This window comes from Oryctolagus cuniculus, chromosome 19 (genome assembly GCF_964237555.1).
Source record: "Oryctolagus cuniculus chromosome 19, mOryCun1.1, whole genome shotgun sequence".
Lineage (NCBI taxonomy): Eukaryota > Metazoa > Chordata > Mammalia > Lagomorpha > Leporidae > Oryctolagus > Oryctolagus cuniculus.
The window spans coordinates 62,751,162-62,764,952 of record NC_091450.1 but is presented as its reverse complement, the minus strand read 5'-3'; the positions used below and the strand labels follow the sequence as shown (position 1 = coordinate 62,764,952).

At 42.4% G+C, this 13,791-nt stretch overlaps 1 pseudogene; it reads left to right on the top strand.

Moving 5' to 3' along the window:
• The first annotated feature begins 788 nt into the window (after nucleotides 1-788).
• On the top strand, nucleotides 789-6,013 carry LOC103347209 (serine/threonine-protein kinase LATS2 pseudogene; annotated as a pseudogene).
• Nucleotides 6,014-13,791: the final 7,778 nt, after the last annotated feature.

Sequence of the window (13,791 nt, the reverse complement as noted above, 5' to 3'; positions counted from 1 at the left end):
TGTCCTTCTAAATGGTAGGTTTATTTCATTGTTTTTGTATGAAGGAGTCCCTTAAGCATCTTCTGGAAGCCTGGCATGGTGGTGATGAATTCCTTAAATTTTTCCTGTCTTTGCATGCTTTTGCTTCTCCTTTACTTATGAAAGATAGTTTCACTTAACAAACTATCCTTGGTTGGCAGTACTTTCAGAACTTGGAATAATTTCAGTGATCCACTCTTCCATTTATATGTCATGTATTTTTCTGTATTTGTGATGGGAATTTTCATTTCAATAGGAGAAGTTGTAGAACTGCTACTGACTGGCTGCCCATGACTGTATATGTGTCTGTCTTGCTCTTCTACTTTGTGGTGATATAATGTTCCCACATGTCAAGGCCTAGAGTGCCTACCTTTTTTTTTAAAGATTTATTTATTTATTTATTCAAAAGTCAGAGTTACACAGAGGGAGAAGAAGCAGATACAGAGGTCTTCCATCTGATGGTTTACTCCCCAGTTGACCACAACGGCTGGAGCTGCGTGATCCGAAAGCAGGAGCCAGGAGGTTCTTCCAGGTCTCCCATGTGGGTGCAGGGGCCCAAGGACTTGGGCCATTTTCAACTGCTTTCCCAGGCCATAGAAGAGAGCTGGATTGGAAGTAGAGCAGCTGGGTCTCGAACCAGCACCCATATGTGATGCCGGCGCTTCAGGCCAGGGCGTTAACCCACTGTGCCACTGTGCTGGCCCAAACCTTGTTTTTCTCTGTATTTACCTAAAGACACTTATTATCCCAGAAATAGCAGAAATTGGGCCATGGTGTTTGCTGCTGTCTGCTGTATGAGTATATTTTGCTTAACAGAAGATGGTCAGAAAATGTTCCAGGTCTGTGATGTTTTAGCAGATCCCTGTTGGAAGTCAATGTTACACTTGCTGCAGACAAAGATTTCTCTTGTGTATGTGAATATGTCTGTTCTACCCATGCTGACTCTTGTTGATGACATTCTCATTGTGGTGACAAATCATATGAGGCACTTAGTCTTCCTGTTGCTAACATTGACAAGATATTAGATGTATGACCATGGGTAGGTATTGTGACACAGCAAGCTAAACTGCCACTTGAACCCCTGCAGCCCATATCAGATGCTGGTTCAAATTCCAGGTAATCTGCTTCTTACCTAATTTCTTACTAATGCATCCTGGGAGGCAGCAAATGATGGTTCAAGTGCTTGGGCCCCTACCACCCATATGGGAGACTCAGATGGGGTTTTGGGTTCACATGGCCCAACTCCATGTTGCTGGAATTTTGGGGCTGAACCAACAGATGGATGATTTTTACACCACCTCTTTCCCTGTTTTTCAGGTAGATAAAAACAAACAAACAAACATTAAGAAATAGATATGTAGCTGTTTTGAGCAAAAGTATTTCCTTGTTTTAGAGGTATTGTTTAGGGAAGGATGATGTAGGTGCTTTTCTAAAATTTCAGTTTGTAGGCACATGAGTGATGCCATGTATTAAAATGAAATTCTGGACCAAAGATGAACCCAGAAGCAGTGCCTCTAATACTTGTCCATCTTACTTTTGGCTTCTTATCTGCCTTATTAACACTCCGGTCTCAATCCTTTTCAGCTTGCCCTGCATTTCCCCCTGTATTTGTGGAAACTCATGTGTCAGTTCATCCAGTAATTCTAGAATGATCGTTGGAATTAGGTATTCCCACCAGTACTTTTCACCAGTTGCCACAGGATTCTCCCAGTTTGATCATTTACAAGTGAAATGAATGAATACACATACTATTATTGTTGGTTTGTAGTGAAGACAAGTAGTAAGTAGAAAACCACTGTTCCTTAGGAATATGGACAAGGGCTGTAAATAATAATCAAATTTTAAAATGTCAGTTTCACTCAAAACATTATTTTTTTGTACTGTATATATTAGTTACCACAAGTCAGGGAAAATATATAACATTTTGAGTTTTTGTGTATTTCAGTAAGCAAAGTGTTCTCCAGTTGCATCCATTTTGTTGCAAAAGACAGAATTTCATACTGTTTTATGGGTGAGTGGTATTCCATCATGTATATATACCAAATTTTTTTATCCATTCTTCAGTCTAGGGTTGATTCCATACCTTAGCTATTGTCAGTTGAACTACTAGAATCATAGGAGTAAAGATAACTCTTTTGTATGATGATTTCATTTCCTTTCGGTAAATTCCCAGAAGTGGAATGGCTGGGTTGTATTGTAGATCTATTTTCAGATTTCTGAGGAATCTCCATACTGTCTTCCATAATGTTTGTACTAGTTCACATTCCCACCAATATTGGATTAGGTTACCTTTTCCTCTATATCATCACTAGCATTTTTTTTTTTGACAGGCAGAGTTCAACAGTGAGAGAGAGAGAGAGACAGAGAGAAAGGTCTTCCTTCCATTGGTTTATCCCCCAATGGCTGCTACAGCTGGTGCACCACGCTGATCCAAAGCCAGGAGCCAGGTGCACTTGGGCCTTCCTCCACTGCCTTCCCGGGCCACAGCAGAGAGCTGAACTGGAAGAGGAGCAACTGGGACAGAATCCAATGCCCCAACTGGGACTAGAACCCAGGGTGCTGGTGCTGCAGGCAGAGGATTAGCCAAGTAAGCTGCGGCGCTGGCCTATTTTTTGATTTTTGGATGATAGCTGTAAAAAAAAAAAAAAAGAAAAGAAAACAAAGAACGGTCATTTGCAACAAAATGGATGAAACTGGAAAACACCATACTTAGTGAAATGAGCCAGTTCCAAAGGGACAAACTCTGTATGTTCTCCCTGACCTGTGATAACTAATAAAGCACCTAAAAGACAACATGTAGAAATGAAATTCACACTTTGAGAAGCAACGATTTTCAGGAGCCCTTCTCTTGACTGTTGCTTTTTATTCTATATCTTTTATCTTTTCCTTTATAATATTTTCCTTATTTTTTCTCTTTCATACAATTCATTGAATTCTATACTTAACAGTTAATTATATATATAAAGTTAATTTAAAATAGATCTTAGTAAAGAATAAGAGTGAGAACAAGAAAGGGAAGAGCAAGGGGGGCGTTCACAGTGGGAAGAATTAGCAAGATCCTAAAGTTGTAATTGTGAAACCTATGGAGATGTGCGCTTTGGAACCGCAGCGTGAGAGCCCGGGAAGATGGAGCAGCCGCCTGCGGGGCCGCCCCTGTCCCTGGGGGGCCCGCAGCAGCTCCAGCCACTGTCATCAGGTCTCTGGCCCAGAGCCCTGGGCCAGGACACCTTGGAGGGCATAGACCACGCTGCAGGAGAGTGAGGACTTCACCATGGAGGCTCTGCAGCATCTAGATTCTCTAGGGACTACAAAAGTTGAAGGAAGGCAAATTTTCAAAAGGAAGTTGTCTTGAAAATATATTTACAATATTGACAGCTTTTTATATTTTTAAATAATTTAAGACTTTAAGAAGATTTATGGTGAAAGGAAACTGGACTAACAACGAGGCCAAAGACTTTTCCTGCCATGACTTACTCTGGAAATAGCTGGCAGCGACTGCAAGAGACCCGCGAGGGGCTGTAACAGCCGCCCAGGCCTTCCACTCAGGGGTTGCCCGAGGGACAGAGCAGTGATGCCTCCCTGGACGGCAGAGGGCCACCGCTTTTATCAGAAAGCGCTGCGGGAAATCAGATGCTAAGGAATCCGGCACCTGCACTGCTGGGAACCTGCAGATGCGGCAGAGGCTGGTGAATGCAGGGTGTGACCAGGAGGTGGCTGGCAGAGCGCTCAAGCCGACTGGCAGCAGTATAGAAACGGCCCCGGAATACATCAGTAAGACGGGCTGCCTGGGCCCCAGGAACGAACAGACAGTGCGAGTCGTTAAGCAGACTCCCCAGGAAAGGGCCTGGTGCCAACCCAGGTGAGGATGTCATGGAGGCCCAGTTTCCAGGGCGACGCCTTCCCACCCTACCACCTGCTGGGCTGCGCTGGAGGAGGTGCCAAGCCTTCCCCTGGACAGCGCACCCCTCCTAAGGCTACGGGACAGCGGGCGTGGAGGGGGCGGGGGGCGCACTTCCCTGGGTCCCCGCACTGCGGGCCCCTCGCTGCCCGCTGCCGCTACTTGGCGCCACCTAAGGCCGTGCTCTTGCTGGTGCCCTGGGAGCCTCTGGCCTAAGGCGTGCGGCACAGCCTCTTGTTCCAGAGCAAGGCGCTGCCTGAGGCTGGGGTCTACTGGGGCCTGACAGCCAAGGGCCAGCCCGACGGCCCCGCGCCCAGAAGGACCTACTCCTTCAACAGCCAGCAACTGCAGGTGGGCGTCCCCATCCAGGCCAAGCCCTCCCTGCTGGCCCCCAACACCCTCGGCAGTCCCTACCCGCTGGACCTGGAGTTGGGCAGCCCACACTGCAGGTGCCTGCCCCCCTACCCGAATCACCTGCTGCTGCCCAGCATGCCGGAGCAGTACGACCTGGACGGCCTGTGTGTGGGCATGGAGCAGAGCCTCCGAGGGGGTGCAGCGGCCAAGCCCGCCAAAAGGGCAGACAAGAGCCACTAGGGCGCCAAGGGGCACAGATGCGGGAAGGACAAAAAGCAGATCCAGACTTTTTCCTAAGTCCTTGGCTGCAAAAACAGGAAGGAGGAGGAGGAGCGAGTCACACTTTAAGTAATTCATGGAGCAACAAGTGGAAAATGTCATAGAAACCTACCAGCAGAAGGTGAACCGGAGGATGCAGCTGGAGCAAGGGATGGCCAAAGCTGGACTGTGTGAAGCTGAGCAGGAACAGAGGGAGATCCTCTACCAGGAGGAGTCTAATTACAGCAGGCTGAAGAGGGCCAAGGTGAACAAGCCCATGTTTGTGAAAATCAAAACCCTGGTGCCTTTGGAGAAGTGCACTTTACTTGTAAGGTGGACACTCACTCTCTGTACACCATGAGGACCCTGAGGAAGGAGGATGTGCTGAGCCGGAATCAGGTGGCCTGTGTCATGGCCGAGAGGGACATCCTGGCTGAGGCCGACAACGAGTGCGTGGTGAAACTCTACTACTCCTTCCAAGACAAAGACAGCCTGTACTTTGTAAGGGACTGGTCCCTGGTGGGGATGTGATGAGCCTGCTGATCCACATGGAGGTCTTCCCTGAGCACCTGGCCTGGTTCTTATCATAGAGTTGATGTTGGCCATTGAGAGTGTCCACAAGATAGGCTTTATCTACTGGGACATCATGCCTGACAACATTTGGATAGAGCTGGATGGTCACATCAAAGGGACAGATTTCGGCCTCTTCATGGGGTGCAGGTGGAACTCACAATTCCCAATACTACCAGAAAGGAAACCACATCTGACAGGAGCCCAGCGACCTCTGGGACAATGTGTCTAACTGTCGGTGTGAGGACAGGCTGAAGACCCTGGAACAGCAGGCAGCAAGCAGCACCAGTGGTGTCTGGTGCACCCCCTGGTTGGGTTGCCACGTTACATCACTCCTCTGCAAAGGTACACCCTTGTGGAGCATCAGCGTGATTCTCTTTGAGATGCCGGTCGGGCTGGTGCCCACACTCACAGAAACCCAGCTGAAGGTGGTCAACTGGGAGAACACTTCCACATTCCTGCCCAGGTCAAGCTGAGCCCAAGGCCAGGTCAACCTTATCACCAAGCTGAGCTGCTCTAATCTGCCTGGGGGAGGGACAGGCCAATGACTTAAAGGCCCACCCCTTCTTCACACCATAGACTTCTCCAGCGACATCTGGAAGCAGCCAGCCCCCTACGTGCCCACCAGCAGCCACCCCATGGGACACCTCAAATTTTGACCCCATAGATAAAGAAAGCCTGTGGAAGGAGGCCAGCGAAGGGAGTACCAAGTCCTGGGACACGCTCGCCTGCCCTGGAAACAGGCACCAGAGCTCGCCTTCTGTGAATTCACTTTCCGAAGGTGCTGTGATGACAGTGGCTTCCCCTTTAGATGCCCCAAGCCTTCAGGAGCAGAGGCTTCACAGTCTGAGAACTCAGATTGGAAAACTCCGATCTGGTGGATCCGACCGAGGGTGCCAGCCGGTCTATGTGTAGCCCGTGCAGCCAGGGGCCATGAGGTGTCAGTCACCGGGGGAGCAGCCCAGGTGGGCTACTTCTCTCCAGACTTCTTCACTGGGAACGCCCGACACGGAAGCTGAAGGGACTCTTCCCAGCTGAGCTGCTTTTCTCAGTTCTGCTTGCTGCGCAGGTAGGGTGGACGTGACTTTGAATCGGCTTTTGAGGACTTAACACTGCATTAGAACAATATTTTTAAACATTTAGTACAGTTTAGAAATCCTATTTTTCTTACTAAATTAGAGATTAACTTTGACAAATCATGCTGCTGTTATTTTCTACATTTGTATTTTATCCGTAGCACTTATTCACATTTAAGAAAAGACATAAAAACTGAAAAACATGTGAGAACAAATGTCTGTGCAATAATATAAAAAACTTAAAAGGCACTCTGCCCAGATATCATGGAGACCATTTTATCCACACAGTGGATTTTGTTTGTATTTTTTCCCACATTTCAAAATCATGATATGATGTTAAAAGGTGCTTTTTATGGGCTTTGTGTGTATTACAGTATAATAGGAAGTGAGCAGGGTGATGATGTGCTGTGATTTCAGACATCTGCTGGGGAAAGCACTGCTGGAGCAGGGTTTTTCTATTATAAAATTACCGTAGCCATTCACAGCAGCTGCAGTGAATATGTTTTTACCCAGTGTTTTTAAATGAGGCATTTTAGATAGCGTGCTGATAAGGTATCCCGTGGTTTGCTATGATTGTATCCCTTATTGTTTTGTTAAAGACATGCAGAAGTGTAACTGGAAAGTGATTTGTGTGTGTGTGTGTGTGTGTGTGTGTGTCGGGTATGACTGGGTTCTTTGGGGGGTAAAGTGAAATGTTTGTCATATACTAAACTTTCACACATCAAAAGGGATTAACATAGCTATGCCAGAACTTTGAAGTTACTGGCGGACGCATGTTCATTTCTGTAGTCAGTATGCTCTTGGGTTCTTGGTGCAGCTGGTATGTGGAATTCAATAACTCCAACCCTGCTACTTAACCTCTTGAATGCTTCTTCCCCGCACTGTTGTAACAGCTGAGATGTTACCATAATGAAATTGAGTAATCTTATGGTTTTTGAGTAATCTTATGGTTTTAGTGTGCTTTGAAATGTTGAACTGTAGCTTGATTTAAATAGCACATTTTTCTAATGTTTGTAAACAAGCAAAGATTCTTATTGACAGTGTGATGAAAAAATAAACCATACATGTTTTCTTAGATGTATAGATGTATGTATAACTACATAGGTAAACAAAATATTCCTTATTTCAAATTAGTATGATGCCTATTTAAAGTGATTTATTTAAATTCTTTTGCTTTTTAAAAATCTGATCACAGTTTTCATTATATTATTCTCCATATTTTTCTTTGAATTCTTGGCATAATGTATGCATTACTTAGTATGTATCTAAGAAACAATGCTTATAAGTTTATCAATGCCTAATCTAAAAAAAAATCCTGTGTACTGGTTTTTTGGTTATCATTTTTCAGACATCCTTGGCCTGGAGAACCTCTCTGTCATGAGCCATAGAGACCCCATTTTGCTCTAAATTGCACTTCGAATTCACTGGGATGCATATAGTATTCCTTATAAGCAAATGCTATGTTTATCCAGTAACATTGTTTTAGTTATTTTTAGTACCATTTTCTTTTTTTTTCTTTCTGACAGGTAGAGTGGACAGTGAGAGAGAGAGACAGAGAGAAAGGTCTTCCTTTTGCCATTGGTTCACCCTCCAGTGGCCGCCACAGACGGTGCGCTGTGGCCGGCGCACCGCACTGATCCGAAGGCAGGAGCCAGGTGCTTTTCCTGGTCTCCCATGGGGTGCAGGGCCCAAGCACTTGGGCCATCCTCCACTGCACTCCCGGGCCATAGCAGAGAGCTGGCCTGGATGAGGGGCAACCGGGACAGAATCCGGTGCCCTGACCAGGACTAGAACCCGGTGTGCTGGCGCCGCTAGGCGGAGGATTAGCCTGTTGAGCCGCACCGCTGGCTGTACCATTTTCTTTTAATTTTTATACTAGAATTAAAAGTGGTATGAATGTCATTTTCTCAACAATGTCTCTGTGTTTCAGGTAAATATGGGGAAGAATTATATGTCCACTAAAATCTTTTTTCTTTTTATTCCCCACAGCATGATACCCTGCTGTAGGCTCTGCTCAGTAGATAATTTTCAGTTATGTGCATAATCTGAGATCAATGTTAGCAAAAAATTTGTTAGCACATATATGCTGTCAAGTATTGAGATCTGATGCAGTATATATCCTTTGTTTAATTAGATGTATTGTGACATTCTCATCTCTTATTTTTGTACAGCATCAACCGCATTAGTATGAAAGAATTCAATTAATATCACTCTTATTTTCTAGGCCTTCGCTGTGGCAGGGAGCATGGATGAGGTGAAAGTTGGGAAAAGGATGGTCAGAGGCCGTGACTACCCCTGGGGAGTTTTGCAAGGTAAATGTGATGAAAGAGTGCAGCTTCTGGAAATACGGAGTTAAACATTCCATGTCTGTCACCTGTAGGATTTTTAGAGTTTCAAAGTTATGAAATATTCAAATTTTACTATATTGCTATATGTTATACTACATGTAATATTATGTAGGTATAATATAAATAAATATAAGTAAAACAAGCTATAGTAAAATTATCATATAAAATAAATATAAATATAATGAATATAAATAAAATATAAAATTATCATGTGCTATAAATAATAAGTCATCCTGAGACTTTTGGAAATGGCAACACAAGAGAAAGAAAGACATGTGAGTTGGTTTTTTAACAAAGAATTTTTAATTGACAAAATTGTATGTGCTTTTCATATGCAACGTGACACTTTGAACTATGTGTCTGTTGTTGAAAGGCTAAATTGAGCTAATCACCATATACATAAGCTTTGTGGTGAGAATATTAATATATACTCAGTATTGAAATTTTTAAGAATGCAGTATGTTAACAATAGTAACCATGATGTACAGTAGATGTCTTGAACTTTCACTTTCATCTAACAAAATATTTTATATTTTGACCAAAATCTCCCTTATCCACTACTCTATCCAGTTCCTGATAACCACTATTTTATTCACTATTTATGTAAATTAAACTTTTTAATATTCCTTAAATAACTGAAAGCATGCCATATTTGCCCATGTGCCTGGCTTATTTCGTAGTTAAATGGCCTCCAGGTTTTTGTTATAAATGACAGAATTTCCTTCATTTTAAGCCTGAATGGTATTCCATTGTGTTTATTTGCTACATTTTATTTATCCACTCATTGAGTGGTGGACTCTTGGGTTGATTTCATATCCTGACTATTTTTGTTTTAATTTTTATTTATTTATTTTATTTATTTATTTTGACAGGCAGAGTGGATAGTGAGAGAGAGACAGAGAGAAAGGTCTTCCTTTGCCGTTGGTTCACCCTCCAATGGCTGCCATGGCTGGTGCACTGCAGCCAGCGCACTGTGCTGATCTGAAGGCAGGAGCCAGGTGCTTCTCCTGGTCTCCCATGGGGTGCAGGGCCCAAGCACTTGGGCCATCCTCCACTGCACTCCCTGGCCACAGCAGAGAGCTGGCCTGGAAGAGGGGCAACCGGAACAGAATCCGGTGCCCTGACCGGGGCTAGAACCCAGTGTGCCAGCGCCGCTAAGCGGAGGATTAGCCTGTTGAGCCGTGGTGCCGGCCTATTTATTTATTTTTAAAAGATGGTGATGTATTGTTATTTTGGAAGCAAAGCAACCAGGACTTGTGCTCACATATGGAATATTGACATTGCAGGCAGCAGCTTAGTTCACTGTGCCACAATGCCAGCCCCAATCAGCCAGTTTCTGAAAGGGATTTCTAAGTATGTTACTATGATATTACAGTCTATATTGTTCTTAAAGATTTATTAATATTTGATTTATATATTTAGGTACAAATATATTTATATATAAGTATATATTTATATTTAGGTGAAAATATATATTTAGATGCAACTATATTTATAAGTGCTATGTCATTTTGAATATATTTATTGAATTGAGAGGCAGAGAGACAGTTATACAGAAAGAGTGTCCTCCTACCAGTCCACTCCCTAGATGATCACAGTCACTGGGACTGGGCTGGGGCTAAAGTCAGGAGCTGGAAGATCAGTCCAGGCCGCCCTTGTGGATGCAGAAGCCATCACTTCTGCCTCCCAGAGCTGCCTTAGCAGGAAGCCAGAGCCAGGAGCTGACTGTCAGTACTGAATCCAGGTACTCCAATATGTGAAGCAGGTATCTTAATTGGCATCTTAACTACTAGACTAAATGCCAGTCCTGCTATATCCTTTTGATTAAATGACTCCTCTGTTTTTATATAATGACCTTCTAATTCTTGGTTTGCAGTTTTTGCCTCAAAGCCTACTTTATCTGATAGAACTATAGCTGCTTCTGCATTTTTGGTTTATTTCAGTATACTGGTTAGTGAAACACATGTATGGAATATAAATGGGATTTTATAACTAAAGCATGCATAATCTATCTTTTTCATATTATATTTTTGTTAGTAGAATTTTACTTAATAAAAGTATTTCCTTCAGTGATGTTATAATACATACTTTGTTAGAAGTCTGTGAAATACCTTCAGGATAGTTTGTAAAGTACTAACACACTAACCATGAAAACCTATAGTGGATGCTAATGAGACACATTGTTTTACTATTTTTTATTTTTTATTTATGTATTGAATTTAAAGAAAATTTGTTAATCTAGAAATAAACTTCATATAGTTGGTATGTATTAGTAGGAACACAGTTATGTTGTTAAAAGAATTATTGCTGTTATTCAGATGATAATGTTGGCTTTCCTTTAAATGTGGTTTCCATTCTTGCATTCTTTTGAGAAAGCTTACTGAGTACCAGGTGTTGACAGTGAATGTTGTAGATGTGTTGTTTTTCTGACCAGTGGAAAATGAAAATCACTGTGACTTTGTTCAGCTCTGGTATATGCTTCTTTCTACCAATATGGAAGACCTGAAAGAACAGACGCACACTCAGTGTCCACCTGAAACCAGAACGTTTCAGGTACTTCAAACTGCAGTCAATGGGTTTCACTGATGTGGGCCCGGACAACCAGCCAGTTAGGTGAGTACAGACATGGCTGGAACAACTAGATGAATAATTTAGAAAGTCCCTACAACCACAAAGTGTAGTCATTTGGGCATGCAGATAATTGTACTTCTCCCATCCCAACCCATCCTTCATTTTAGGTTTTTTAATCATCCTAAGTCTTAGGTGGAACTAATAGAAGCAATATAAAAAAAGCTCATTTATAAGTGAAATATTTGTGTATATTGAAAAATGTATCCAAGGTATTATTTTGTTTTGATTTTTGTATTTATGTGAAACAGAATCAGGGAAGAGATTGGTGAATATAAGCAAACACTGACAGATTGGCAAAAGAAATTAAGAAGGTTTGGTGAAGGAAAGAGTTGAAAAGCATTAATGCAATGTCTTGGAAGTCAAGTGAAAAAGTTTTAGAGCAGATGTATTTAGCGCTATTGAAGATGGATGGTATTTGTGTTGTAACAGTATTTATAGTACTTTAGTAGTCACTTGGTTATGATTCCTTGATGACAACCAGAATTGAACTATCTTAAGTGAATGATATTTTTAAAGATGCCTAGCTTTATTTCAACTATTTTAAAAACATTTATTTATTTGAAAGACAGGTTGGGAAGACAGAGATAGATATCTTTCATCCATTGGTTCACTTCCCAAATGGCCACAGTAGCTGGGGTTGGAGTTAGGCCAGGCCAAGGACAGGAGCTGGAACTCCATTTGGGTCTCCCACATGGGAGCACAGGCCCAAGTACTTGGCACATCTCCCACTGCTTTCCCAGGTGCATTAGCAGGGAACTAATTGGAAGTGGAGCAGCGAGGACACAAACTGGTGCTCATATGGGATGCTGACATCATGGGTGATGGTGTAAACTGCTACACCACAACACCAGCTCCTATTTCAACTATTTTGAAAGTAGTTTCAATCATTAGAACTTTCCTCAAATTTTATTGCCAAAATATAAGAAGTACAGAAAATGGAAGAAATAAGAAATCACTACTATAAGCAGTTAAAAATTATAGTACCCTTTTTAGTACTCTTTATTATAGTCTACATATACCCAGGTTAAATATTATACCTCAGTTTATATATCCCATGATCTATAAGTTGTCATATTGGTAAATGTTCTTTTATAGAACCTAGCCTACAAATATATCTTTATATGTTTATTTATGTGGGCATTTTAATGTGAGAGTAATACAAATGTGCTTTTTAGCTTTCAGGAGATCTATGAAGCTAAAATAGAGGTTTATGCAATGGGTGAGGGAGAAAGAAGCAACATTTATTTATTTATTTATTTATTTTTATCTTTTATTTAATGAATATAAATTTCCAAAGTACGACTCATGGGTTACAATGGCTTCCCCCCCATACCGTCCCTCCCACCCACAACCCCCCCACTCCCTCTCCCCCTCCATCCACATCAAGACTCATTCTCGATTATCCTAACATACAGAAGATCAGCTTAGTATACCTTAAGCAAGGATTTCAACAGTTTGCTCCCACACAGAAACATAAAGTGAAAAATAATAGATGATTTTTTTTAAATGATGATGAAATCAGATCAGACCTATTGTCATGTTTAATCCCAGTGAGAGTCAAGTTGGGAATTGATAATTTCTTTTTTTTTTCTTACAGAAGATCAGTTTAGTGTACATTAAGTAAAGATTTCAATCGTTTGCACCCCCATAGAAACACAAAGTGAAATATACTGTTTGAGTACTCGTCACAGCATTAAGCCTCAGTGTACAGCACATTAAGGACAGAGATCCCACATGAGGAGTAAGCGCACAGTGACTCCTGTTGTTGACTTCACAAATTGACACTCCTGTTTATGGCATCAGTAATCTCCCCATGCACCAGTCATGAGTTTCCAAGGCTATGGAAGCCCCTTGAGTTCTCCGACTCTTATCTTGTTTAGACACGGTCATAGTCAAAGTGGAGGTTCTCTCCTCCCTTCAGAGAAAGGCACCTCCCTCTTTGAAGACCCGTTCTTTCCACTGGGATCTCACTCACAGAGATCTTTTTGCCAGAGTGTCTTGGCTTTCCATGCCTGAAATACTCTCATGGGCTTTTCAGCCAGATCCGAGTGCCTTTAGGGCTGATTCTGAGGCCAGAGTGCTATTTAGGACATCCGCCATTCTATGAGTCTGCTGAGTATCTCACTTCCCATGTTGGATCACTCTCCCCTTTATTTATTCTATCGGTTAGTGTTAGCAGATACTAGACTTGTTTATGTGCTCCCTTTGACTCTTAGTCCTTTCATTATGATCAATTGTGAACTGAAATTGATCACTTGGAGTAGTGAGATGGCATTGGCACATGCCACCTTGATGGGATTGAATTGGAATCCCCTGGTATGTTTCCAACTCTACCAATTGGGGCAAGTCAGCCCGAGCATGCCCCAAATTATACATCTCTTCCCTCTCTTATTCCCACTCTTATGTTTAACAGGGATCACATTTCAGTTAATTTTCAACACTTAAGAATAACTGTGTGATAATTACAGAATTAAACCAGTCATATTAAGTAGAACAGACAAAAAAAATACTATGAGGGATAATGTATTAAGTTGTCCATTAGCAGTCAGGGCTATGCTGATCAAGTCACCATTTCTCATAGTGTCCATTTCACTTCAGGAGGTTTCCTTTTTGGTGTTCAGTCAGTTGTCACCGATCA